Source organism: Cupressus sempervirens, chromosome 1 (genome assembly GCF_028749045.1).
Source record: "Cupressus sempervirens isolate cs-2001-9-10 chromosome 1, ASM2874904v1, whole genome shotgun sequence".
In the NCBI taxonomy this organism is placed as follows: domain Eukaryota; kingdom Viridiplantae; phylum Streptophyta; class Pinopsida; order Cupressales; family Cupressaceae; genus Cupressus; species Cupressus sempervirens.
In genome coordinates this window covers 715,536,512-715,549,981 of record NC_143118.1, presented here as the reverse complement: position 1 = coordinate 715,549,981, position 13,470 = coordinate 715,536,512, and positions in this window count along the sequence as shown.

The following is a 13,470-nucleotide window of genomic DNA, read 5'->3' as shown; positions in this document are numbered from 1 at the left end:
ATGTTAGAAAATTTATAATAATATAAATTTTAGAAAACAAATTAAAAAAAATATTAGAAAAATATTAGAAAATTTATAGTTTTCAAATATTTTGAAAATAAATTTAGAAAAACATTAGAAAAAATATTTTTAAAAAAATTAGAAAAACATTACAAAATTTTAGAAGTCAAATTTTAAAAAATATTAAATATATATATATATATATATATATATATAGATATATGTTAATGTTAAATGTAAATATGTCAAATTCACTTTAATGTCTTAATCTTAGAAGTTTAATTAAATGACATATCTTAAGGGTCTAGATCCTGAATTGTACATGTAAAAATATAGATTAAAATGTATAATTTTTTATTTTGAACATAGATGTACATGTATATTTGTTCATGGTTAAAAGTAAATGAATGTACATATTTTTAATAAATTCACATTTTTATATGTATAATTTGTGTATATGTTAACTATTGATCTTAATTTATCTTATAACTAAATGTAATTAACTATATTTAATAACACATGTCTTAAAGGGAGATCCTAAATTATACATAAGAATGTAGATTAAAATGTATATTTTATTTCATAAATGTACATGTAAATATGTTCATGTGGTAGATATAGATGTACATACATATGTTCTCAATATTCATGTTTAAATGTACATATGTTATTATTTTTAATGTCTTAATAATTAGAAGTATATAATTAACTATATAATTCAATGACATGTCTTAAGGGGAGATCCTAAATTATACATATATAAGAATGTAGATTAATTTGCATTTCTACCTGTATGAATATAACATACATGTACATCCAAACCCAAACCCTAACCCTAACCATTATCCAAACCCTAACCTTGACCTTAAAATTTAATTTCTAAACCCAATATTATAAATGATAATAAATACCCTAAATCATAATCTTGAACCAAATCATAAACTTCATATGCTAAGTTCTCTTATCCTAAATTCTTAACCATGGACTTTAATATTAACCCTTAAATTTAATGCTAGAAATTATGTAAGTTCGTGTAAACCCTGACAGTGTCATAAGGTTGATGCGGTTCATGTTCTCTTCCTACTACGACACAGGTTGATGTGGTTCCTGTTGTAGCACCTGATGCAGATCCCGATATGGCTCCTCATGCAGCTCGTGGTGGGGCTCGTGCTACAGCTTCTGGTGGGGCTCCTCGTGTACCTCGACGTAGGGCTCATCGTACAGCTCATGTTCTAGCTCTTGGTGCGGCTCATGTTCCAGGTCAGGCTGCACCTACAGCTCCTGCTGGAGATCCTGCTGCACCACCTCCACCCATCAATATTGATGCATTATTTTCATTTTCAGAGCATGAGGTTGCTAGACTACAGCACTCTATATTGAGCTCTGATGATGGTGTTTATAGAGACATATGTACTATGATATGTAGGAGTTTACAAGATTTGACAGCTAGGTTTAGAGGTTACCATTCATTTACTCCTGCCATATTAGCTTCCATATCTAGGGAGCTTAGGGCTGAGGTTTCAGGAGATGCATCATTTGATGACATCAAGAGGGTAGCCCCCAAAGATGTCATCCGAAGAGAGTTATTTCCAGCTTATGAGGGGACATAGGGAAGGGTGAGAGGCTACAGAGTCACATGATGCAGAGACCCTATTATTGCTAGCATGATCTATCCGCGATTTTTAGCTGCATATGGTCGTTATCCTAATAACGACCAAATACCCCTTTATTTTGCACAATAGTTGTACACTGAGTTCCATATAGGGCTCAATGTCAACTACTTGGATATTCTTGATTGTTACGGACAAGGGCGTGGTTGGGTGGTAGATTGTGACCAGTACTGCAGTGTAGATCATCTACCACCTACAGATCTTAGACAATTTGTTGGACTGAGGATGCCTCCTGTGATTCCTACACATGCGCCTATTGTAGATAGAGTTGGCATTGCTTCCCAAAGGGAAGCAATTGACACTATTGGGCACATTGCATCTGCGGTAGCTAGTATCACATTAGATTCTATTGGTCGTTATCTTCATAGTCGACGTCCTCATCCACTTGGTTGACCATCTTCACAGGCATCTAGTAGCACTTCAGGTGCCTCCTCTGATGATGCATATAGAGCTGCTGGGCTACCGCTGCCAGACGATATTCGTGGTCTTTCAGGATAGAAGACACATATGGATATGTCATTGTATTTTTTGGAGGATATGTTGCACTTTATTAGCTATATTTCTGATACATAGAGGATTCCAGTACATGCGGTGATGGATGTTGTTAGACAGCATCAGAGCCCCGACACAGTTCCACAGACATAGGCTGCCACACTAGTGACAGATGATACACCTACGCATAGCTCATTGCATTCGGCACCAGACTCACGACACTCTACAGATAACTCGAGCATACGAGTTGGAGATGTCCATATCACAGCTGAGGGCCTTGATGATTTTGGTGAGCAATTGCGAGGCCTATCTGAGATTGATACTAGTTCGACCCTGGGTCTTTCATCATACATGGACCCGTTATTTGGACTTGGTAGCACTAATTCTACACCAGATGTACTTAGCCAGTTACACAGTCCACTTCACTTAGATTTACTAGCAGTTGGACATGGAGTTTCAGGCTCAAGTGCATCAGTAGATGATATGATGGAGTCTGCTGATCATCCTCCACCTCCAGAGACCCAGGTACATATATAATTTATTTTTAATTTTAAATATATATGAAATTAAAAAATATGTTCATTTATTGAAAAATATAGTTCAAATATATATGTAGATATTTAATTTAATCTTTAACTCGTAATAAATCATGTAGGCACAGGTTGCTGAGCACATGGTTACACATACTGTTGGTTCAGGGCATCATATACATGAGAGAGATGATTCTATTGAGGCACCTGGTAGTGCTCAGGTACTAAAAAATGACACATATAACTCATGTTGTGTTGTGTCCAACCAATGTTTTGTATGATGTTCATATTGACCAGGTGCAATCCTATGCCTGATAACATCTCTACTATTTGATGAAGAACGAGTGTTATCAATCCAAAATGATATGATTAATTTTTTTAATAACTCTTCAATCCTATCAAAATGAGGTGCTCTACACATGATTGCCCAATTGCCCTCCATAGTACTGTCATCCACAATTAATCTTCTCTTAACATATTCTCTCATTGTTTTCCTACTAAAACCCATTTCAGACGAAATTGAAGATATTTGTCTATTTTGGGTCATATTCTTACTTACAACAGACATCAACATCACTTTTCTTGCCACAGACTTATCTTTAGTTCGAGAGTGTTTTCCTATGTTTCTCAAACCTTGTTTAACATTTTCAATCAAATCAGTTTGCATGTTAGAAAATCTTCTCTTTTTTGATGTTGTGTTTACACCTAACAATTTCAATGCCTCTTGCAACTTTTTTTATGTAAGAAAAAGTGAAAGCAACTGAGCTTGTTCAAGTGTTTCAATATTATCAAATTGAGTCATAATTTCTCTTATCTTCTTCTTCATTGACCTTCTCTTAGACAAACTTAATGGTTGAACACTAGCTGCAAGTTTTCTCAATTTATCTACATCCATTTTAAGTAAATGATCTAAATTCTTATGAGAAATACCATACTTTACAGATTGGACAATATTTAAGAGTTCATCCATACTAGTTCCTGCACCTGATCTCAACCCTTCTCTGATTTCTGTTACTAGAATTTCTACAGGGACCGATCTTGAGCCTTCTCCAACATCCATTATTTGAGATTCAACAAGGAAAGATTCTAACCCTTCTCCGACTTCTGTTATTTGAACCTCTGTAGGGACTAATCTTGAACCTTCTTCAACATTCATTGTTTGAGATTCCGTAGGGAGTGTTCTTGACCTCTCTCCCATAGACACTACTTGTACTTCTATTGAGCCTTCTTCAACATTTCCTTCACCTTGTTTAATTCGATGATAACATGCCACAGTTTTTTGACTATTTCTTTGTTCTGCTTCATCATATATTTTTGTTGCATATTTGTTTTGCCTTCCTCTCTTGTTTCCCATTATGAAATCAAAAAAAAAAAATTTATCCCTTGCCTCAAGATAAATTTCGTGCAGTAACCAGATAAAAAAATCACTGTACGAATTTGTCTATCACTGTCAGTACTTTTAAATTATTTGATAGAAATCAATAGAATGCAGTCGTCTGCAACAAGACATAAATATTTTTCATTATATGACTAAAATCTGTGAGTCGCATTCTTTACAAGTAGCAAAGCACCAAATCCTTCTTAAGCCATCATTGAATCACAAACAAATAACATGGTATGAATACTATAATGTTTGTCCTAAAAAATAAATTTTTCTTTCTTATAAAATATATAATTTTTTTGTCTCTTTAATTTTATTGTTCTTATTGTAGAACTAGAAAAATGGGTTAAATGCATAATATACTATGAGAAATCACAAAACTCAATCAACATAAATTAACACCCACTAGTCTACCATGAAATCCAAACTAATCAAAAAAAGTAAACACAAGGTTAGAAACCCCCTCTTTTATTTGTAGCTCCCATGTCCTTCTTTTTTCTGCAAATGATGTAGCTCCAAAGTTTCTTAAAATGAAAATTTTGAGTGTTTTGAGTGATTGAGAGTGTTTCTTAAGGTCTTGGGATGCAATGTAAGGTGTGGAAGTGCAGATTAGGGTTTTGGAACCTAGAATGAAACACCTAATTACCAAGTGCACCCTAAAACTACCAAGTGCGCCCTGAAACTACCAATTGCGCCCATGAAGTGTCCAGTTGGTAAAATAGGGTTGCAGTTGATAAAAGAGGTCAAAACTTGATAATTAATATGTGGGTATGCAAGATATGAGTGTTTTTTATATTTTTAAGTGTTTAGGAATGTTATGCAATGTGAAGAAATGTTAAATGACCTAGGGTTTTGTTATGCAAAGTACAAATGTCCTAGGGATGTTATGCAAGGTGTCGTTTTGAAGGTATGCAAGATGAAGATTATGATGTGCAAAATGAAGGTTAGGGTTATGTTTTGGACTTGGTAAGGATGTTAAAGGTAGGTGTACAAAAAGTGGACTATGCAAGGGATGGTTTCCTAGGGTTGATAATGACATTTAGGCTATGCAAAATGGGGATAGGTGATCAAGAAGACAAGTTGGTTGATGGATAATTTGATAGGGTTTGATAGTGAAAATGACGTTAGGGTTTGAAAAATGCAATATGAGGGGGATATACCACTAGGGTAAGTCAAAAATGACATTTAGAAATATGATTATGCTAATGATAGCTCGGTATACATAAGATTTTTTGAACTTAGGTGAAATCTTTACAAGGTATTAACCTAAGAGTTTAATGTTATGACAATAGACTTTGGATCTTGATCAAAAAAATGACAAAAAAAGATAAGATCAAAATGACAAAGCCAAATCTACCTTGACATAGGTAGCAGTTGGAAAGCTGGGCTAAAACTAAGGCAATTCTAAGAGCTATGTTTTCCAGATTTTTTGTTGAAAAATGGGTCAACCTTAACTAGTGCCTCTATAGAGATGGAGAAAAGGCCCAATTGGTGAAGGGATTGAGAAGAAGAGGGATATGGAGATAAAAGGAAGAGATAAACAAAGATAGTGAGAATGAAATATATAACTAAGAGAAGGTAAAGAGGGAGATATAGGGATAGAGATGGATAAAGGGAGAGATGGAGAAGGAATATGGATATAGAGAAGAGGTGTATGTGGAGAAAAAATGGATAGGTGATGAGAGAAGTGAAAGGGGTAGACAGAGATGGAGGGATGAATATAAAAATGAGACACAAGTAAATAGTGTTTGTGTGTGTGTGTGGGAGAGGGAGAGAGCAGTGAGGGAGAGACACATTGAAGGAGATAATTCGAAATGAATGCTCAAAATGATGTGTAGGACATCTGAAATGATGGTTAAAGTAGTCAAGATGAGGGATGGGTATGCAAAGATGCAAGATGGAAGATGCAAAGTGATAATTTTTGAGGTGAAATGCAAAGGATGCAAGCTTAAATGCTAATGATTGCAATGTGAATATGAGGGATACTAAAAAGGTGCTATATGAAGTCTATATGATGCAAGTATGAGGATCAAACTATGAAGAATGCAAGTGGATGCTATGCAAGAGTGAAATCTATTTTTTTCCAAGCACGTTTAGGAGCACAAGTTGCTATGTTTTCCAAGGTTTGAATGTATTGAACCAAAGTTTGTAATGTTTTGACAATGTTTGATATTTTGACAAGGTTTTGCAAATTTTCAAGGTGTAAATTTGAATGTTGGCTTTTATCTTGATTATGTTTTACACACATGCAAGACACATTAAGACAAGAATAGCTATTGTTAAAAGTGAACAATCACACCACAACCTAGGCTTTAGGACTCTATCCACTGAATTCCTACTTAAACCAAAGTTTAGCCGCGCTTATCCAGAGCGGACAACTTAGGACCTTGGCACCACAGGCTCCCCCTTACAGCGCACTCACTTCTCGGGGCTACCAAGATTCGCTTCCCAAGGGGCATGACTTCCCAAGGGACTGTTGTCTCTACTAAGGACTGCGAGAATGTAGGATGTCTTCACGGGCATGGGTGACCCCTTGAGCCAGTGGATAGAAAGGATTTTGGACACTAAAACATAGTTTTTAGTAAGGGCATTCCGTTCAGCAAGTGAGTGATAAACTTCCTCAGAAGGTCTCCCAGCCCCGAGAACTGGGGTTTGACGCACCACAAGGATACTAGAGGAGAGTTATCACTCAGCAATACTGCCGACATGGCTTTCACCATAATCGAGTTTTATATAGAGGCTGGAATGTTGACCTGGCTTTTGGCCTGTTACCGCTCTGAGGTTGTCGCTTGGCATACCCAATATCGAGTATCTTGGTCCAAGGCAGGCCTCCTATAGAAGTTACATGGATTTCTCTTACACCCAAGATCCACAAATGGCGAGGGGAGAGGATACGTCCAATGCAACTCCTAGGGATTTAAACACTGTAAATATGCTAGGCAGAAAATAAAAAGTTCATTTTAAGCACCAAACGAAGTGTTATTTAATCTAATAAATCCACACACATGGTTTTGACAAACACACAATGGTCTTCGACAACGTCCTACAAAGCAAACATTAGTAGTTTGTTATGATCATGTCTTCATCCCACAATTGCCACATGCTGCAAGGAGACCATTAGTAACACAAAATCATCTAATCTATGTTCTAGAAGGAAATTAAAACCTTAGATTATTTCTTTATAGAAATTGAGAATTCATAAAGAGTTATGACACATTTATTTTTATCAAATGAATTTGATTTGAAAATAAAATTAAATATTTTTTATTAATTCAAGTTATAAATTAAAAAATTAAATTAAATGTGAATGAAGCTAAGAAATATTGATGAAAGCGTGAACGAAGATATGAAGAATATTAATTTGCAAATATTGAGAAATCTCTCACCTGCCTTCAATTTATCTGTGGACAAAATTCGTGGCAAAGATAGGCCTACAATGCACTATCAGGCTGATACTAAATACAGAGATTGATGGCAGAAAATGACGTCTATAATAAAAATTTGCAATCAATGATTGAAACGTGAGACATGGTGGTTTTTGTTTCATGGATAGAATGATGTTTCATGCATGTAGGCGCAAGGCCCATTTTTGATAATTTTTTGTCTTTTTCGATTGTTAGCACGAACACGAAATTTTTAGCTATGTTCGCGCGAATATAGCCAGATATTTTTTTGACCACCATGAAAGTGCAACGAACATGTTTGCCTAAACATGTGTTCATGCGAACATGCATAATATGTTTGCTCGAACATAGTGTTCGAGCGAATGCTCAAAATTAGGAAAATTTGAACTCATTTTTCATAATTTTTTTTTTTTTTGCTCTTTTGACTCCCATAATTGCAGGAGAATGATCTCCTACTGTAAAATAAAAAATGTCAAAATGTGCTTCTCAGAGCAAGCTTTCCAATGACTATAATTTTAATACATATTTTAGTCGTTAAGACTTTCAAATATGAGTTTAACTCATTATAGGTTCATTACCGATTGAATATCAACCGACTTCGACACTTTGGGAAAATTAGTAAATTAGGTCAACTTTTTTTTGAAAATATGTAGGCACTAGCTTATTGAGATACCTTACTATTAAAAAAAAAAATTTAGGTTTATGATAAATTGACTTCAAATTATCTGTGTCAAACGGAACGTATGTCTAAATTATGATTCGTGTCACTTCAAAACTTCATAAACTATACAATATTAAAAAAAAAAAAATCAAACCAAATGCAAACACTATATATTGATGTTACAAATCCAACACCAAAAGAATTACTTCATTATCATTTCTAGAAAAAAAGTTATGTGTGTCAAACGGACTGTCACTCTTTAAAATATTAAATTTTATTATGTACCACTTTTCAGAGGAGATAAAAAAAATTGACATAAATATTTTGTTTTTTTAGATTAAAAAATATAGTTACAAAGTAGGAACAAAGTATTCAAAATCACTAGTTTATGTCATCTTGAAATTATTTATAGTTTTGGAGATATAGTCACTTGAACATGACGTTTGTTGCAAAAATATTGATTTCAATGTCAAAATTGGTCAAAAAGTGGAACCCATTATTGTGGGACCACCCATTTACAATAGACTCAGAATGACCTTAAAAAAGAAACATAGCTCATTTTATATTCATGTATTCTCAAAGAATCGACAAAGAAAATACATCATAAACTTGCTTTCAAAAATTTGGACCAAAGATAGACTAAGCATATCACTTAGAAAATTAGAATTCGGGCCATTCTTTAGCCTTGGAATCTCACTTAAATAGTGTGAGATGCAAAAAGCTTTAGGCTAAAAGAAAGTGATAGGTGTCTTCTAAAAGATACTGACATACATCTGTCATAAAAGACAAAATCAAATAACAGAAAGGCTATTACATTGAACATTCCTTGGTGGGTCCCTTTCTATTATGCTTCTCAATTGTTGAGACAAGAAAATATGATCTGATGCTTCATTTATTCTTCATCCTCAGAGTAAGTGGCCATGAGGTTAAAAAGTGATGTATCATCTTTAGCTACCTGCAAACTTACTTTAATCTAGGGATTTTCCATGTCTTCATTACTAACTATGAGGGTAACTTTTACTTTTGCATCTTCCTCCTCATCATCTTCTGACATTTGTTCTATAAACCAATTTTTCCATTTATTATAAACAACATCATCTATCCAATCAAAATTTAGAGCTTCTCTTTGTATAATCACTAAAGAATTTGCGAATTCCTCTAAATCATCAAACTCTTTTCTCTTGGCATTATAAAATAACTATATCTTTACCAACTCTTCATTTGTCCTTGCCTAGAACTAGTGGCCAGTTTCACTCATGATGTTCTTGATCCTTTCATAAAATATTTCATCCAACTCTTTTTTCCACTTTTCCTTTTCCTTTATTGTATCAACAAATTCTAAAGCACAAGGAAATAAAATGAATTTTCAGCAATATACTAGGAAAAACAATGTGTTAATCTTTTCTGCAAAGAATCCCTTTTATCATCAAAATCTTCTAGTTTATTTAACAAATCAAAAATTTTCTCTACTTGATGATAAGGCATTTGGATGGAAGATATACACATAATTGTGATATCATTATTCCTCTCCCTCCACTTATGTGGAAGGGGAGTCAATTTATCCTTATCTCTGTTTAACTCATCCATGAGGGTTGCAATTCTTGTCAACTAATCAAAGAAGGTTGAAAATTGTATTTTATCCCTTAAATACATCACACCCTGCTTTAATTTTCCTTCATATTGATTTTTTAATTCTACCTGCAACTCATGAAATTTGGTTTTTTCTTACTCAAAGTCCTCTACAGTATAGAATTGGGGCCTTTCAGGGGTGTCTGGTATTTCAACAATAGGGTTTCCTCTAACAAATGACTATGGAGGGTATGCAATTCTAGGTGCACTGGATTCTCCCACCTTTCTCTTCCCAAGTATCTTCTCCATTTGAGACACTTTTTTTTCAGTGACTGTATCTGTATACCCCTTTCCTCATATGCTTTTAAAACTTCTTCAAACCTAGCATTGAGTTGGGTAAATCTATCTTCTTCCTGGCCAGATACAACACCGCCAAATTTCAGCACTTTTGAGGCCATTCCCATTATTTGCTTACTACTTACTTCACCAGCCCTGTATACTGTCAATGTACTAGTATGCTCTGTAGTGGGAAACTCATGCATCCTGGTATTTTCCCTCTTTTCCATGGACCATATAACAAGGGCTTGGTGGTCATCACTAAATTTGACTCCTCTATGAGCCTATAATATTTCCTCAGCAGTTGTTAGTTGAACATCTTTCTTCTTCCTTACTAAATCAAAAACAATAGCATTTGCTATATCCCATTCTGGCAGAAGGAGGACTCCTAACTGTCTAACTATTTTCCTCCCAGCTTCAGGAGTAAACTAGGCTAAATCATTCAAAAAATTTGACTTCACCTCTCCCTTAATAACTGAGTCAGGTTTATCTGATTGCTTAGCCTTGATTTTCTCATAGGCTTTCTCAAAATTTCTCATATTTAATCGCCACAAAAACTGAGCAAAAGCCCTAGATCTTACAAAATTTTCATCATTAATAAATCTTTTAGAAGCCTGTGCAACTATTGGGTCAATTTCCTTACCTTGGTAATTAGCAATGATTAGGTCCAAGGAAGGTGTAGGAGGTTCTTGTGGCTCTCCAACATCCAGGTCTGTAGAAGTGACAATCACATCCCCTTCTCCACCCATTTGTCTAAGTTGTTCCCTTAGAGATGTTTCATCATCTATATGTATTGGGGATTGGCTTGGGGAGTGTTGTCCCTTTTGAGAAGAAGAAGACCCCTACTCTAATTTTTGCCTTTTTGGAGAGCAGGTTGGAGATGGGCTTCTTGACATTGGCTTCTGATGAGAGGGTGCTTGTTGCACATTTTGAATCATGACATAACCTGCCCTCTTCTGCAATGTATATTGACTAGGAGCTACCACATTTCTACTACTTATTCTTCTTTGTACTTCTACAACCTTGTCTAGATGTGTCTCAACATACATAGCTTTCTTTTCATTCATGGTTTGAATTATTATGGAAAAATTATTCATTAATGCTTGTATTTTAGCTCCCCAATATTTCTTATCTTTCAATGGGTCATACTGGGGGTCAAAAGCATTAATAAATTTCAGGGTCTTACTTAAAACTATCCTTTTCTCTTTTCTCAATTCTTGTTCCTGCAATGTGAAGATATTTCTAATTATATCTTCTGGATAGTAAACCTGATGTACCATATGGGAAGCTCTTACCCTTTCTTTTAAAAGGTCATAGAATCCTTCAAGTTCAATGAATCTGGCGTGAGACTCTACCATGTTATATCTATCCAAAAATAAATTCAAGTGCTTCCACCCTTTTCTAAAAAAGACAAAATCATGCACTACAGTAACAATTGGAAAGAACGTGCCCTTCTTAATTAATTCCCTCTCATCTATAGTGCCTATCTACCATAAGAGCTCAGCAATCCCAATCCTCAAAGGCACATGAAAAGGCAACACATGTGGCTTTCCTACAAAGCCATATACCCTTATCACAATTGAAACATTATAAGAGATTATAACCCCCAATTATGACTAACCAACAGTCCTTGTGCATGATCTCTAGGTCTAACCAATTCTAAAAATGCTCGTGGAATTTTGGGGCTGTCCCCTCTCAAAAGCAATCTCGCCCTAGATGCAAAAAATCTATCAAACCTTACATAACTAGCATCTGTGGTGTAATGCCCCGCCAAGGGATCCAAAGAATCTCACTAAGTTTGCCAAACAATTTTTTTTTTAAAACATGAAAGATAAACCATTCACAACACTTGCAAAAGCAATAAAAACAATTCAAATAAAAGTACACATAACATAACATAACAGATTACATTCTTTAAAGATCCCTTAACATTGTATCACATCTAAATTATCTTTTCATCACATCACATCCTTATGAAATAACAATGATACATCCAACATTCTTAAACCATATACAAGTGTCCTTTCAGTAATTACATTTTAGAAATTTCTCAATCATCCACTGTACATGTTACAAGGTATGAAAAGCTTAAAAGAATAAACATCCATATAAATAAAGTACATCATCATCCAATATTAATCCATGATGCAATTAAAGTAAATGAAACCACATATCATACATGATACATCATCACCATAAAGATATAAACATCCATCATAAAAGATAACCATGCATCACAAACATATATAACTAAGTGCACGGTTCCTCCCAACCGTTAATAGCATCATTAGACCATCATGGATCCTAGCCATCCCTCCGTGCGTAACATTTCAAAGCACCAAAGAGATCATAGATATTAATATCGTAGGAATGTCACTCCTAAAACATCCTACTAACATGCAAAGTAAATCATAAGATAACATCATCTAACATATGCAAATCATCAATATAAAAAACATACCAGTAAATACATCCATCATAAGGTATATCATTTATCATAATGCTCCAAGATCATAATGAAGATAAATACCAACCAAAAATACTCCAGCCATGGTGTCTCAAATGGATCTCAAATGATAAGAGTGGAAAAACACTACCACCCGACCGCATGGTACCTAAGTGGTCCACTCCCACCATGCTAAAGAGATAATCTCAAGTCCCAAACAGGCTATCCAAAACATATAGCATAAATCTCTATAGTCCAAGAATCCTAAAAGTATACTAACTCAAAGGTTCCATCACACAAAATCGACATCTAATTTCTAGAGGCACACAATGACATATAGGAAACCTACTATGCAAGCGGGAAAGTGTCAACACATTTATCATGTACAAATTACCCTGGCATTTAGCTAAACTCCACTGGTCCATACTAATCTCATGTGGCCACTAGTATCCTCTCATACTGACAAGGCATACTACGGAATGCTAAGTCGCAACCATGCGTTCTCTCTACTCCCATCCTAGTCTATACAAGCACTCGAGGCATAGGCGAGAATATCAAAACAATTATCTTTTTAGGTTCATTTAATCCCCATTTAGTGTGTAAATGTTATCACTTATTAACAAAACTTACAATGAGTTACCCTGGCAGCCACTTAGGGCCCCGACCCCCATTGCAAGCCACTTTCTGACACTACAAGTAGATTACCTACCCTAAGCTCATGGAATCATAAAATCACCCTAGTCCTATACAAGCGACTGGAAAAAAAATCCAAAACATAATCCATAAAAAAGAATCATCAAATATCCATGATTAAAGCATCAAATATCGACAATAAGAATCATCAAATCTCCATGAGCATCTAAAAAAGCATCCATAGAAAATCATGACTACAACAGTTCTTTATTGGTAACTGAAGGCATCACTGATAATCATAAGTATCCATTGGTTCTCAATAACCAAAATATATCTCAAAATAAATCA